The sequence below is a fragment of the Carettochelys insculpta genome, chromosome 4, assembly GCF_033958435.1.
Source record: "Carettochelys insculpta isolate YL-2023 chromosome 4, ASM3395843v1, whole genome shotgun sequence".
Classification (NCBI taxonomy): Eukaryota; Metazoa; Chordata; order Testudines; family Carettochelyidae; genus Carettochelys; species Carettochelys insculpta.
Window position 1 is genome coordinate 35,233,053 of NC_134140.1, and position 13,981 is coordinate 35,247,033.

Consider the following 13,981-nt stretch of genomic DNA (forward strand, 5'->3'; position numbering starts at 1 on the left):
ATGGTTTTGACCTTGACACAATCCTCTAACAAGTTCCATGGGTTGACTATTCATTGTGTGAAGTACAGTAAACCCTCTAAAAGTGGGATTTCGAGTTGTGCTTAGCTTGAGTTGCAGCCCTGCTCACCACCCATGTACGCCTTCAGCTCACCCCTCACCTCCCTGCTTGGCCTTGGCTCCGGCTCACCACCCCTCACACACGGCTCTGGCTCAAACACCACCGCCACCCCCCCCCGCCCTGATCCCATTCAGACCCCCTGCTGGCTCACCAGAGCACGGCTCTGGCTGAACCCCTGTCCCCCATGCATGCCTCCAGCTCAGCCCCTGCACCCCCCCCCCCCAGGGCACGGCTCTGGTTCAAACCCCCTGACCCAAGTTCAACCACCCAAGCATGGCTCTGGCTCACCACCCTCCCGCGTGGCTCTAGCTCAACCCACGGCACCGGGCCCTGCCCCCCTGGTTCAACACCCCTCCTGCGCAACAGCCCCCTCCCCGTGTGTGGCTGTTTCTCAACTCCACCTCCCCAACCCTCCACCCCAGGCTTAACCACCCTGCCCCCCTCTCATGGTCCCAACCCACTGCCAGGCTTAACCTTCCCCAGCTGCCCGCACCCAACCCCAGGACTTACCTTTCACAAGGAGCGCCAGGTGTTCCTGCTGCTTCCACAGCTGCAGAATATGAGTTCCACCAGGGGAAAAAGCTGTTCCTGACTTACACAAAATTCATGTTACGTGAGGGTGCATGGGAATGCAACCCTTGCATAAATTGAAGCACTACTGTACTTCCGTTTGTGTGTTAAACCTGGTGCCTGTTAATTTCAGTCATGACCTCTAGTTCTTGTTTTATGTGAAGAAATAAAGTTTTCTTATTACTTTCGCCATACCATTCATAATTATATAGACATCTCTCATATTTTCTCACCCTTTAAACTGAACAGTTCCAGTCTCTTTAGTCTCTCCATGTGGAACGTTTCCTTTCCCCAGTCACTTTCATTGCCCTTCTCGGCAGCGTTTCTAATTCTAATATGTCTTTTTGAGATAAAATGATTAGAACTTTAGGCATTATTCAAGGTGTAGGTGTGCTATGGGTTTATACAGCGGCACTGTTATTTTTGGTGTTGTCTATCCCATTTCTAATGGTTCCTAATACTCTGTTAACTGTTGCAACTGTCATTCATTGCACATTGAGTTAGATCTTTTCGTAGAACTATCCATGATGATTCCAAAATCTTTCTTGACTAGTAATAGCTAAGTTAGATGCCATCATTTGTCATGCATAATTGGGATTATTCTTGCCAAAGTGCCTTACTTTGCACTTTACCAGCACTGGATTTCATCTGCCATTCTGACACCAACTTAACTGTCTAAAATAAGTAATTTTATATTGCCTGCAAAGTAGGCCTCTTTACACCTTTTTCCAGAGCATTAAAAAAAGGTGAACAGCTCTGCTTCTAGTGCAGCTTCTTTGTGAAATCTGACTCTCTATTTCTAATTCTTTTCCTTTTTTTAACCAATTACTAATTTATAAAAGGACTCTTAATGGTTTCTTCGTGCTTTCCCAGCATGCATTGCTGCCCAGTCAGCAATTCCTGGTATCTGACTGGAAACTCCCCATTTCTCAGGATGAAATTTGAAACAGGTAGAGCTGGTCCTGCAGCTTGCCTTGAAGGGCCAGCTCACATGTTTGCACAATTTTAAAGCAATTAACTGCCACTGTTAGCTGGTACTCTAATTTATATAGGTCCTGTTTGAAAAACAAAGCCACTGCTAGTGTAGCTTCTTTGTTTTTACTTTTTGGTTACTGGTGCAAGTAAGGCTGGTGCTTCGTCATCCTAGGCACTACAGGCATTCTCTTGGTGTCTTTGCAGAAGGACAGGTGTGGAAACCTGGAAAATGTACAGCATTTTTTCTTCATTTAAATTCTCATTCTTCTGTTTGCATTAGGGAAGTTGGTCTTCCCTCCCACAGAGGGAATTTCCTATATACATGAAAAAGCACAAAACAGAATTGAAAAGTACCTTAAACTTCCGAACCTGTCCCCCGCCCCTCACTTCCCTCATCGGAGACAGTCTTGCTGTTCTTTCTACACACCCACGCAGTGATGTCATCTATTTAAACAGTAGAATTCCATTTTAGTAACTATAAGTTCATGACAGCACCCTGAAAATCACTAAGGAAAGACAAAATTACTCGGTGAAATAGTGGAGTGTGTGTGTGTGTGTGTGATTAAATTGCCACAGTTTGCTATTAGACATCCTTCAGACAAGTGTGCAGTTGGTCTCTACACCAAGAAACTTGCTGTCTAAAATAACGTTAGTATTTACTCCATAATTTTTTCTTCACTTTGTGTAACTCCATTTAGGACAGATTCCGTACAATTGTGTGTAATTTTAGAAATAAGTTGTGATATGTACTTAATTTATTACAATTCTGGTAAGCAGAATATTTTATATTATGGGAATGATACAGTGCATATCATGACAATCTGGAAAGCTAGATGAAGTCTTGATGATGTATCCTTGTTTCCATATAAAAAAGGTTTAAAATTACAAAGCTTCACCTAAATAAAGTAAATCAGAGAGATAAATACCAGGGAAGGAGAGGAGTTACGTAAGTTAACTACCTGTGTGGGAAAGAAGAATAAGTGGCTATAACCTGGCCATCAACTTGTAGGCTCGAAATAATGTGGAGGTTTCTAACTATCAGAGGAGAGAAGTTCTGGAACAGCCTTCTAAGAGAAGCAGTGGGGGTAAAAAAAAAAAAAGAACTAACAGGCTTCAAGATAGAGCTTGATATGTTTATGGAAGGTAAGGTCTGGTGAGATTGCATATGCTGGCATGTTGGTCCATTGATGAGTGCCAGCAGCATAAATCCCCAGTATGTGTTATATGACACCGGATGGGAAGGGTTCTGAATTATTACAGAGAATCTTTCCTAGGTATCAGCCTGGTGGGTCTTGCCCACATTCTCAGGGTCTAGCTAATTGCCATATTTGGTGTTGGGAAGAAACTTTCCCCTGGGTCAGACTGGCAGAGATCTGGGGAAGAAATGGAGGGAGGCAGGAGTGGGAGTTTCATGCAGCATGAACCACTTGCAGGTTACACTACAGGTTTGACCCCTAGTCCAGAGTTTGGTAGTCAAACAACATCTGTGGTCTAGAGCTTTTGGAGTGGCGCACTGATGAGGGAAAGTCAGGTCCTGTTCTTAACTCCTCTCCTACCCTCCCAGAGCTTCTGGAGTGCCACAAATAGCTCATCTGTGGCACTCAAGCTCAGGGAGGGATGGAGAGGAGCAGGAAATGGGGGGGGACACTTAGGGGGAAGAGGTGGTTGTCTGGCTTCCTCCAAGCAACCTCCACCCTCTCAGTCTCTGCTCAGTCAATGCCAGTCTCTCTACTGAAGTGGAGACCTGCAGGTAGCAGCAGCAGTCTCGCATTGACATTCTGTTGTCGGGCAAATTCCCTGGTTTAGGACGGATCAGGTCAAGGGTTCCAGACCAAGGAGGCATAACCTATAGTATAAATGGTGAAATTTGTGTAGTGTGAAGCTCTTAAATCACAACTTGAGCCAGATGTTCAACTTCTATCAGATGTTTGGGCTCCATTTCAGCAGTGGGTGATCTGTGACCTGCAGTGTGCAATAGTTCAGACTAGAATAGATGATCATGTGATCCATTCTGACCTTAAAGTCTGAGTCTAATTTTAGAAGTTCAAAACTGACATTCTGAATTATTTTTCATCACTATTCTAGAAAGTAATTTGTCAGTGTTACTTGTTAACCGTATATAGGCTTTCACTTGTCCTGTAAATAAGAGTCTTTTATTGGTGTAACCTTGGTCCTTCATGCTGTTACCATAGCGCACACTGTGTTGTCTGTATTTCCAATGAAAGATTGATGTCCTAAAGGAAGACAGTGGGAATCTAATATCTGGATTTTAATTTCCCAGATAACCGGATTATGCCCTGATGTTTCAGTTGTGACTATTTGTGTTCATCTATCTTATCTTCTTATCTGTAGAAGAATCTTTTTAAATAGACAATTTAAGGTTTTCCATCTGATAATGCATGTTGTCTTCAGTTCAGGGCATCTGTTGAAGACATCTTGCTGCCTTCATTGATGCTTCTGGGAGAGACTATCTCTCTCTGTTATCATGTGGCAAGTGACAGTACCAGAATTCTTTCCTGATTAAATTCTTATATTAGCCATATAGCATAGTGTCTTCTGATCCTGTATGTTCAGCAATTTCCAAGTGTTTTGAAGATGGTGCCAGACTAGCTCTTCAGTGTGGTGTTTGTATTAGGGCAGCTGACAAAAGGCCTATTTAGTTCTTTGGCATTTTAAAATATTCCTAACAAAGTCACCTTGCTCTTTCAGTGAGAATATTTTTCAGAAGCTGAGAGAGTTTTAAAAAAAGGTTGCCTGCAGAGCCTGGGAATTGGCATACTTACAACACTGTTTATGTGCTCTTCAATTTTATGTTGCACTCCAATTATAATACTTAGTTTATAATATCACGATTGCCATTAGGGCAACACAGTATTGTAATAAACATAGGATTATGACCATTATGCTTAAGCAGAAGTAGTTAAGCTCTCCATGGTAAAGCTGTCATTTAAAACAGTAGGTTTGTAGTGATATCAAAGGGACCTCAAAAATTCTTTCCAATAAATTTTGCATTTATTCATCAGTGGGGTGTTAGTCTGTATCCTAAAAACCAACAAGAAGTCTTCGGCACTTCATAGACTAACAGATATATTGGAGCATAAGCTTTTGTGGGGAAAGACCCACTTTGTCAGAATGCATATGATGAAGGGGGACTTTGCGCACAAAATCTTAGCTCCAATATATCTGTTAGTCTGCTCGTTGTCATTTATTTGTAGGAGACCTTCATGTGAAGACTTCCCATGAAAAAAACATGTGCTGTGACATCAGAGGAATACACACAGACATTTCACTTCTGTGGATGAAATAATTTCTTTAATGTCTTTTTAGAAATATAGGATTTTTTCCTAATGCAGTGTTACATTTTGATGAATTATTAAAAATTACAATAAGATACATAGCTGGGATATTTATAAATATGCTGTTATACGCAACTTTGTTTGATACTGAAATGGTGTACTGTAAGGGATGTTGGAATTCAAATGGTGCAAAAAGAATGGACCATGAGGTAGTCACTGAAGTATGGTTGAGATGTTGGTGTGCTTGACTCACCTGACATAGAAATCCTATGGCATAAATAAAAAAGCTTTATTTCAGAAACTTGCAAGTGACCTTTTTATTCCTATGTCATTGACCCAGTTAACCATAATAATACAGTAGATGTACTTAGCGTCAACTAATGGACTGTTATTCGGGGGATTAGAGACATGATTATAATACGCCACAAGTGGTTTGTGTATTTAAAAATATCTTTAACTATGCAATCCTATATAGTAGGAGTTTTTAAGATGTGGTTAATAAAACATAACAATCTTTTTGCTGTTTAGAAAATGTAAACGTCTGATTTTTCTCCTTAGAAATAATTGATTACACAAGTTAGATATTATTTGTTGCCACTCCTTCTTTGCCAAGGGCAGATTTGATTCTAGAAGTAGTTTCACTTGGGAGGTGATGGCCTAGTTATGTCTGGAGATTAATTTGATAAAATAACAACCTTTTATTTGATGAATTTTCATAAAATTCTGATTTGTTAAAACAAAATTGCTTGGGTGCCACAAAGCAAAGGAAAAATTTGGTAAACCTCTTCTCAATTTTCAACGTTCTTTTTTCCAGTTGTGTATGCATTGCTGATATTTGTATGTTCATGAGATATGTGTTCTTGGGCGTATTGTCTGATGATTTAAGATTAATTCTAGACCACAATAGCTCAATTAGCCACTATAACCATGGACATCTTGGGCGAGGTATTCGATCACTTGAAATCTAGGAAATCCTTTAATTTTGTAAAATTTACTGTAGCTAAATATGATTTCATTAAAACATACAGAAAGCAGATTGGTCAAACTTGTGATTTCACACATTTCCTCTCATTATTTTTGTCTAGTGTTTGTAGAGAGGTTAAGAAATGGCACCAAAGCTACCAAAGAATTCATTAAGGCTGTATTTTTGTTCTCTACCTAAATACTGGTGGTGGTGATTTGTCATTTTCTATTTTCAGGGCTAACAGGCGTAGTAGCTTCACTCATGGAACATATTTTATTTCTATAGCAATTCTTTCTTTCTGAATTAATAGCTTTATGTAGTGGAAGGAGCAGCAACTGTTCCATGGTAGAAAGGAAGATTGTGATGCTCTGAAGTGGGAAGAGAATGTAAAATAGAGTCAGGGCTATAAGCATCCTACATGCCATGCCAAAGTTTCCCAAACACAAGATAAAGAGTTGGACTATCTTGTCAAAAATAAGTCTCAGTGTTAGTCTGTATCTGTGAAAACAATGAGGAGACTTGTAAGCACTTTGAAGATGAATGGAAAAGTCCTCATTGCTTTTGCTAAAAAGAGTGTGGTGAGACAGGGAGAAAAGGGATTACACAGAATAGAAAAAGAACCAATTCCTTTAGAAGTCCTTTTCCTCTGTAGTGTTGGCAATACACTAACCTCAAATAATACACAAAAGCTTTCTTTTGTAATAGAACTTTCCTCAGTGGCATCTGATTATGTTGCTGGCTCATTTCAGGGGCTTGCCTTTCAAACATCTGGACAACACGGGACAGGCTGATACCATAGTGTCAGGTTTTCTGTTAGTTTGTCAGGGAACTAGAAAAGATTAGGAGAAAGCTGAAGTCTTTCTTCCAGATCATTTTCTGAGTGACCCACTCCCCACATGTTGGTTATTGAAGACAGTAACAGTTTTATCTTTGCTGGGATGTGGTGATTCCATTTTATGTCCTTGCCTGTAACATGGTAGAGGAGGGTAAGAAGGTTCCGAAAGTTACAAAGTATAGTAAGTATAAAATGGTGATAATATCCCTTCCCAACGCAGTCTTCTAGGGCAAGGGTGAGCATACTTTTTATGTCAGGCCTCACTTTTCGTCCCTGCAGTTAGCAGCCCCTCTCCCCCATCTGTCTCACGTAAGCAAAATTTCTGTTGGTTTGGATTATAGCCATATGAATTAAAAAAGAAAGACAGAAAGAAACCGACCAACTGACCATTTGGCATGTGTAAGAAAATAAGTATGTACAATGTAAAAACTTTATTAATTGGTATATAAGTGTGACTACACATACTTATAAACAGTAGCATATTTCAACATTTTTAATGAGATGGATGAGCCTGAGACCCAGCAGCTGATCATGCTGTGCCCTCCCTAATAAATTCTCAGCCTTCCCCCCCGCCAACACTTTCTGCACCCCTGCTCTAGGGACTTCCTCTGAAACTTCAGAAAATTTGGTTTGGTTCTAGCTATTTGGATTTGGAAAAAGCCTGATTATTTATTAAGTTTTAAGTGAATTATTTATTAAATCATCCTTATTTTGAAGAATTCTAGGTAGAAAGAATGTCTTTTCCCCCTTTCTCTCACTTTTACAGAGGATTTGGTGGCTTTACCAATATGATTATAGTCAGAAGAATGACAGTGCATCAAAATGCACCTTCATACTCAACATTTCTATTTTCAGTGTTGTCAGTCTCACTATCCTACTGTGGTGACAGACATTTGAAACTATTTCCCACACTGTTAGCACCATAGAAACACATCTGTAGGACAATTATCTAGATTCTGCTTTGGCTTATACATCATAAATAGAATTGTTAGTTAAATTCCAGCTGCAAGATCTTCATTAGACTTATGATGGAGAAGCCAGAAGAAAATTTGTTTGAATTTGCAGTACTGGCTCTTGCAAGGGGCTGGGGAGTAACTCTCTCAGGAAGTTACTCTACCAAGTAGAGTTGGGTTTTTCCCATTTAGTTAGTTCAATTTTACAAGTGTCTCAGAGAATTTAAGACTTCACAATACTTGCAAGAGTAATCAGTTATGTAGACACATTTTCACATGTTCTTTAGCTCTCTAGATCATGTACCTGGGGAGTTGCTGTCCTTTTTAGGTTGTCTTTGGCAGACTAGTACTGCATTAGTTAAAATGCAGGACTTTTATTTTCTTTGGTGGGCTTTTTTGGGTTTAGTATTTCAATACAAATGCAAGGTGGACCAGTTGTACCTTGAAGCTAAAATATCTTTGAACAATATGAAGCTGTCACCCTACTTATTGTAAATATCATAAGTGTTAACAGGCTTGAGATGATGTTATAGGTTAATGGATGAGGCTTGACGGTTCTGGTTAACAGGTAGGGGCTGGAGCAGCCCACCCACCTGATGTGGGCAGGGGTTTGCTCCAGCCCCTGGACTGGGATTACTCTGGCCTAGCTGGAGCATCACTGCCTGTGGCACACTGGGGGCTGCTACCATCTGGCTGGAGTATCCCTGCCTGCAGGAGCCAATCAGATTGCTTTGGCCTGGCTGGAGCATCCCTGCTCGGGGAGCACTGGGGCTGCTTCAGCTGTGCTGGTGCCCCTCACCTGAGGCTGAAACAATACAGCTAAAGTACTCCTAACTTCTAGTAGAATGAGATTTCAATTATTATCCAGATTTTACTCCTCCAGATTACACCTCCCTCATCCACCACCCTTGGAACCTGACTGGTTCTGAATGAGGGAATTTGCTGGACAAAGGGAGGTCCCCTGCCTTGGTCCCCAACCTCTAAGCCCCATCATCCCCCTTATCTGTGACTGGCTCATGGCCCTGCTGGGTTGATGCCACCAGCCCTGACCCTGCACAGCTGTGGTACCAGCCATGAACCCCATCAAGGCCAGCTGTGGCATGGCCTGGCTGCTGGCTCCAGGGACACAAGCCCTTGGTCTCCCCTTCACAGGGCCATCAGCCCATCCTGCCCAGCAGGGCTCCCAGCCACCAGCCCTTTTCTTAGTAGCCTCCCAGCTGGGGCACTCTGATCCAGTAATATCTGAGGTCCTGCTGGACTGCTAATGTTGCTGTCCCAGAGAATTCTGATTTTGGGAGGTACAGCCTGTATATGAGAATTTCCTCCGAAGCTGCAGATTTATTGCCTTTGTTAATCTTAGGCCTGGTCTACACTTAAAGTTACAGTGACAATAGTTACAGCACTCAGGGTTTTGAAAAATTCACATTTAGTTGATGTAACACCCTCCACCCCACCACCAGCACGTTCTTCCATTGATCACTGTTGCACAGAGGCGTGGATTCCCCATATTTGTGGAAAACCCTCTTCTGTTGCTATAGGAAGTACATACACAATAATACTAGTTACATAATTGTAGTACTATAGCTGTACTGCTGGAACACCCACTGATATAGACTTAATTGATTTTTGGGTGATTTTTTTGCAATATCAGTGTAAGTTTTAGAGCATATTACAAGTCTTGCCATTTACAGACTTTTGGCTTCATTAGTTTTTTCTTGGAAAGCTCTCCATTAATATTAAATCAATCTCTCTCTCACTCAAGGTGCTGTTAAAAAGCTCTGTCTTCATTTTTTGAAATTATAGAAATATCTGAGTTTTATTCTGTTCACTGTAACCAATCCCTTTGTTAAGACGTAGTGATTGCAGTGTTGGTGATGAAATTCCGTGTTGAGGAGTGTAGGTAAGAATAAAAACATAAATACCCTTTCCTACTTAGTTGAGCAATAGGTAGATGTCTCCCAAAGGTAGTTTCTGATTGTTCTGATCCAGAGCCTAAAAGATTGTTTAAGGAGGTCAGAAATGATCAGGGAAAAAAATGTATTTCCTTTTAAGGTTAGCAAGATTGGTTAGTCTTATACGAACCTTCCTCCTTGGTAATGACACTATTGCAAGCTCAGTATAGTCCTTTACCACTTCCTTGTTGGGTCATTCATAGTTTCTCTTTATAGTGTGCAGTATTGGCATTGCATGGAATGATGGCAGTTAAGAGAAATTCATTATGGCTCAAGATTTTTTGTGATTCAGATGAGACACATCCCATGTGAGTATAAGATTAAAGTTTGTTACTGTCTTCCATTTCAGGGATGGAAGGTGTATTTAAGAATAAGAACTCCTGTTCTGTGGAAAGAGGAGTGGTTTGGACACAGAATACGGGATAGACAAAACCTCATATTACACTGTAGAAAACGAGCAATCCCACTCTGGCAGGAAAGTTGCCTAAATAGCTTAATAATAGTTCTCTTTCTTTTCTAACTTCTTTTAGATTGTGACTCTTAAATAGTTTAGCCACAAAAGTAAAAATTTAATATATTGAGAAGGTTTATTTAATTTAAATGAACTCCTACTGCAGTTTAGAAATTGCTGCTACACTCTGAACTCTACTATGCAGTTATGGTAAGAAAATGACTGTAAGAATGGTTGTTCTGACTCAGTCTCTCTGCTTTCTTATATTCAGTTTCATCAGCTGAAAAATAATTTTTTATTCCAGCTAGCACTGTACAGCCAGTAAAGCTGTGGGAGAGTGAGCAGGATTATTTCTGAGAAATAACTGAACTCAGTTGCAAAATCCCTCTTACCGATTGTGATATGTGGGTCAGTCAGGTCACATCTACCTTATGGATACTACAGCAACACTGGTGTGGAACTGTGGTTGTACACTTCAGGGCTGTAAAATAGACCTTCTTCCTAAAGTGATTGAATGCCTTTTTGACCTCCCCAAGTGATGGTAGCTAGATTGATGGAAGCTTTCTTCCTTGGATCAATATGCATCTACTCTGGGATTTAGTTTAGCTTAACTACAGTGGTCAACTCTGTATATTTAGTTATACTTCTAAGCACTGTAACATGTCAATATAACTTCTAAAGGTAGATCTGGCTTCAAGAGAGAAGAGAGCTTGACTTGGAGGTGCCAGATGTCTGAGATCCCAAGTTTATAGAGATGGATGTCAGAAAAAACATTAGCTTGTAAATCAAGTGATTAGATAGCCATCACTGAGATCTTTAAATACATAACACTGTATCATCACTCCATCATATGACCACATGTTAAGTTCATTGATCATTTCAGTGACTATTTTCATGACCTACTTTACCATCTCTGTTTCTTGCTTTTTTTGGTGGATAGAGAAATTTCAGACGAGAGCCTTACATTGCACATTCCAAATGAAATCACAATAGCTGAGCCAAATTGTATTGTGTTTTAGGGACTGAGGTTCTGTTGGCATGCTGATTTTTTTCAAGCAGATATCTCAATTGTTGAGGTAAGTGTCTAAAAGTCTGCAGTATGCAGTAAGCTTTTGAGTCAGCTGTCATAATTCGTGAAGGGTTAATGCAAAATGCAGTAGCATATCTGATTAAAGTTATTTTTAAAAATTACTCCTTTTGTAGTGTTTAAAATAGAATTTAACTATCTTTCACTAGAAGTGTCACTTTCTGTATTTGTTTATTTTTGCATCCTTTCATAGACTGAGATCACTGGAGTAATACAGCCTATAACAGCAGATAAATATTTTTCGTGTATTCAGATTTTACTGTCTTCACGTTTATGTTCAGGAACATTGTTGTCCTTACTCAAATTGTCATGGCTTTCTTGGATTATTAATTTATCTTCATGGCAGAATTGCATGCGTTTTACTTAGCTGGATTAAAATGCAAACTGCTTTAGGTTGGACTGTAGCTTGTGTTCCTTGGAATTAAGTAGTGAAGTTGTCATAACTTACTGTAATTTACTAGCAGAGGTTTTCTTCCAGATGCAAAATGACACTTTTGTACCACCAAGCTTCTTTACCCTTGTAGGCTGTTTCAAAGTTAGCCTACTTATTAACACAGAACAAAGATTCTGCAACTGTGACTGCCTCTGTTTTCTTTCTGTGGGGACTGGAAAAGATAGAAGACAGTGATGAAAGAACTATGGGAGGATGAAAAGAGAGGGCGTTTCTAATTGAACAAGAGACTTCCAGTGAGAGGGAGTGACTAAGTGAACCAGTGCTTTTCTCTTGTAATTATGTGAACTTCATTTGGGATAGTGCCAAAATGTGTACATTGCTGTACAATAGGAGACTTGTGTCAAACAAGTAGCATGTTCCCTGTTTTGGAGGACCTGCTGTCTGAATGTACAAGAACATGTCTTACAAAGATAAGATGGTGTACAGTCAGTGGAATTCATCATGGAACAGGTGGGTTATTAAGAAAGTTTTGAAGGACATTTAAGGAATTTTTTGTGTATTGACTGGCAATGCTGTTGTATTCTTCAATTTCTGACCAAACTGCACCCCCAAAGAACTGTGGTGGACTTAGGCCACCCATCACTTCCCACCCAAATGGGAAGAGTAACTGAAGCAACAGTGAAATGCAGGGGCAGGAAGAGTCGTGCCTTCGTGCACTTTGAGTTACTCAGATACCATTTGGCTGATGCAGTTTTTTTAAATTCCTGTATCTGTTTCTGTAGTTTGGATAGGAAAGAATACACATTGGGTCAACAGGGATGAAGCAAGCTAGTTGCAATATGAGTGTGGATGCATACAGGGCAGTTTATTTTAAAAATGGCTGAGGTTAATTGATGTTCTTTTGACATTGTCTATATTTGTGTATTATTTGTTTTGACTAATTAGAGTATGCAGGGCAGGGCCTGTTTCTACATGTGTTCATAGGACTACTAGCACAGCGGGGACCTGATCCAGATCATGACCTCTAAGTGATAGTAAAATGTACATAATGTGATGGCTGAAAGCAGTATTACCAGTGTATATATGTAACTTGCATGGGTTATGACAGGGATGAGCAAACTTTTTATGTTGGGCCACCCTTTTTGTCCCTGATATTAGCAGCGCGCCCCCCCCCCCACCCAACCTGTTTAATGTAATCCAAACTCACAAAAATTTGTTTATGTTCATATTTAAAAAAAAAAACTTTTGGCACATGTAAGAAAGTATGTGTATATATAATGTAAAAATCACTATATAAATGTGAATACACATATATAAAAACAGTAGCCTATTTCAACATTTTTAATGAGATGGATGAGCCTGAGAGCCAGCAGCTGATCTTGCACCTCCCCCCCCCATAAGATATTTCACCCTTCTGAGGGGCCTGCCCCCTCCACTTTGCTCACCCCTGGTTTAGAAGAGGAAGGGGTGACCTTGTGAACTCTTAGACACAGACCCTAAAAGTTGTGCGGAACTCCAGAGTTCGTTCCACAGGCTGTCAGCATAACCAAGAATTTTGTAAAAAGAAAGTTTTTCTATGTTGCAGAGACTCTGCAGAGTATTTCAATGAACCCTAATGAATGTCGAAACGAAACCTTTTAAAAATGTTCATTCCTGTGATACAGTGGATCTTTATAACTTCTAGTTATTTCTATACTGATCTGAGCTGCTGCTCTAGTAGAGGTTGTTGAAGAAATGACATGGAAACAACTTTCGTGACCATAATTTAGTAAGAGGAGGCAGCAAAAGGCATCTGAAGTATTTAGGATGTGAGCAAGCTGAAGGATTATAAGATTCCTTTCCCTCAGAGGTTAACTGGACTATCGGCAATTGGTGACAGCTTTCGTTGTAGTGTCAGATGCCCACACCAGTGTAGCATCCACTGTATCCCTGAGGGGGAGACATATAGTATAGTATAGTACAATAGTATTAACAATTTTCTGGTTATTAAACTAGCGCTTTCCTGAGTAGATAAGGGTTTCACCTGTTGCCAAGAATAGTTCCTCAGATTATGTCCATCTTGTCTCTCTCAACCCCAAAACTGTAAGCTATGCTCCAGCAGAAGTACAAGGGTTTAACTGAGTAAGTCAAACTCATGTTTTCCTTTTTAGAAACTAGGATTTTTGTATTTTTGTTCTCTGAATTTTAGAAAATTCCAGAAAATCGGAGTGCCAGTGAAGATTTTGATTGTCAAGCCATTTGATTGTCAGCATCCTTTTGCATCATGCCACCTATACTAGTTAGAAGAATAAAGTATGAAATGACTTAATATTATAACATAAAATTCAACATTTGCAAAATGTGCCATGACATTTTAATTGGTTTTACCTGTATAAGCAAATCTCAG

General features: G+C 40.0%; 1 protein-coding gene across 2 annotated transcripts in view; it reads left to right on the top strand.

Annotated features, from left to right (window-relative positions):
• Positions 1-13,981, top strand: part of RBPJ (recombination signal binding protein for immunoglobulin kappa J region) — an 85,500-nt gene that overhangs the window by 23,831 nt on the left and 47,688 nt on the right. Inside the window, exon 1 of one of the 2 annotated variants that reach the window (XM_074992573.1) lies at positions 11,154-11,190. The exons of the other annotated variant lie outside the window; for it this stretch is intronic. The gene's annotated coding sequence lies outside the window, so the exon portion shown is untranslated. Of the gene's footprint in view, positions 1-11,153; positions 11,191-13,981 lie in introns of those variants that run through there. 2 annotated transcript variants of the gene reach the window in all.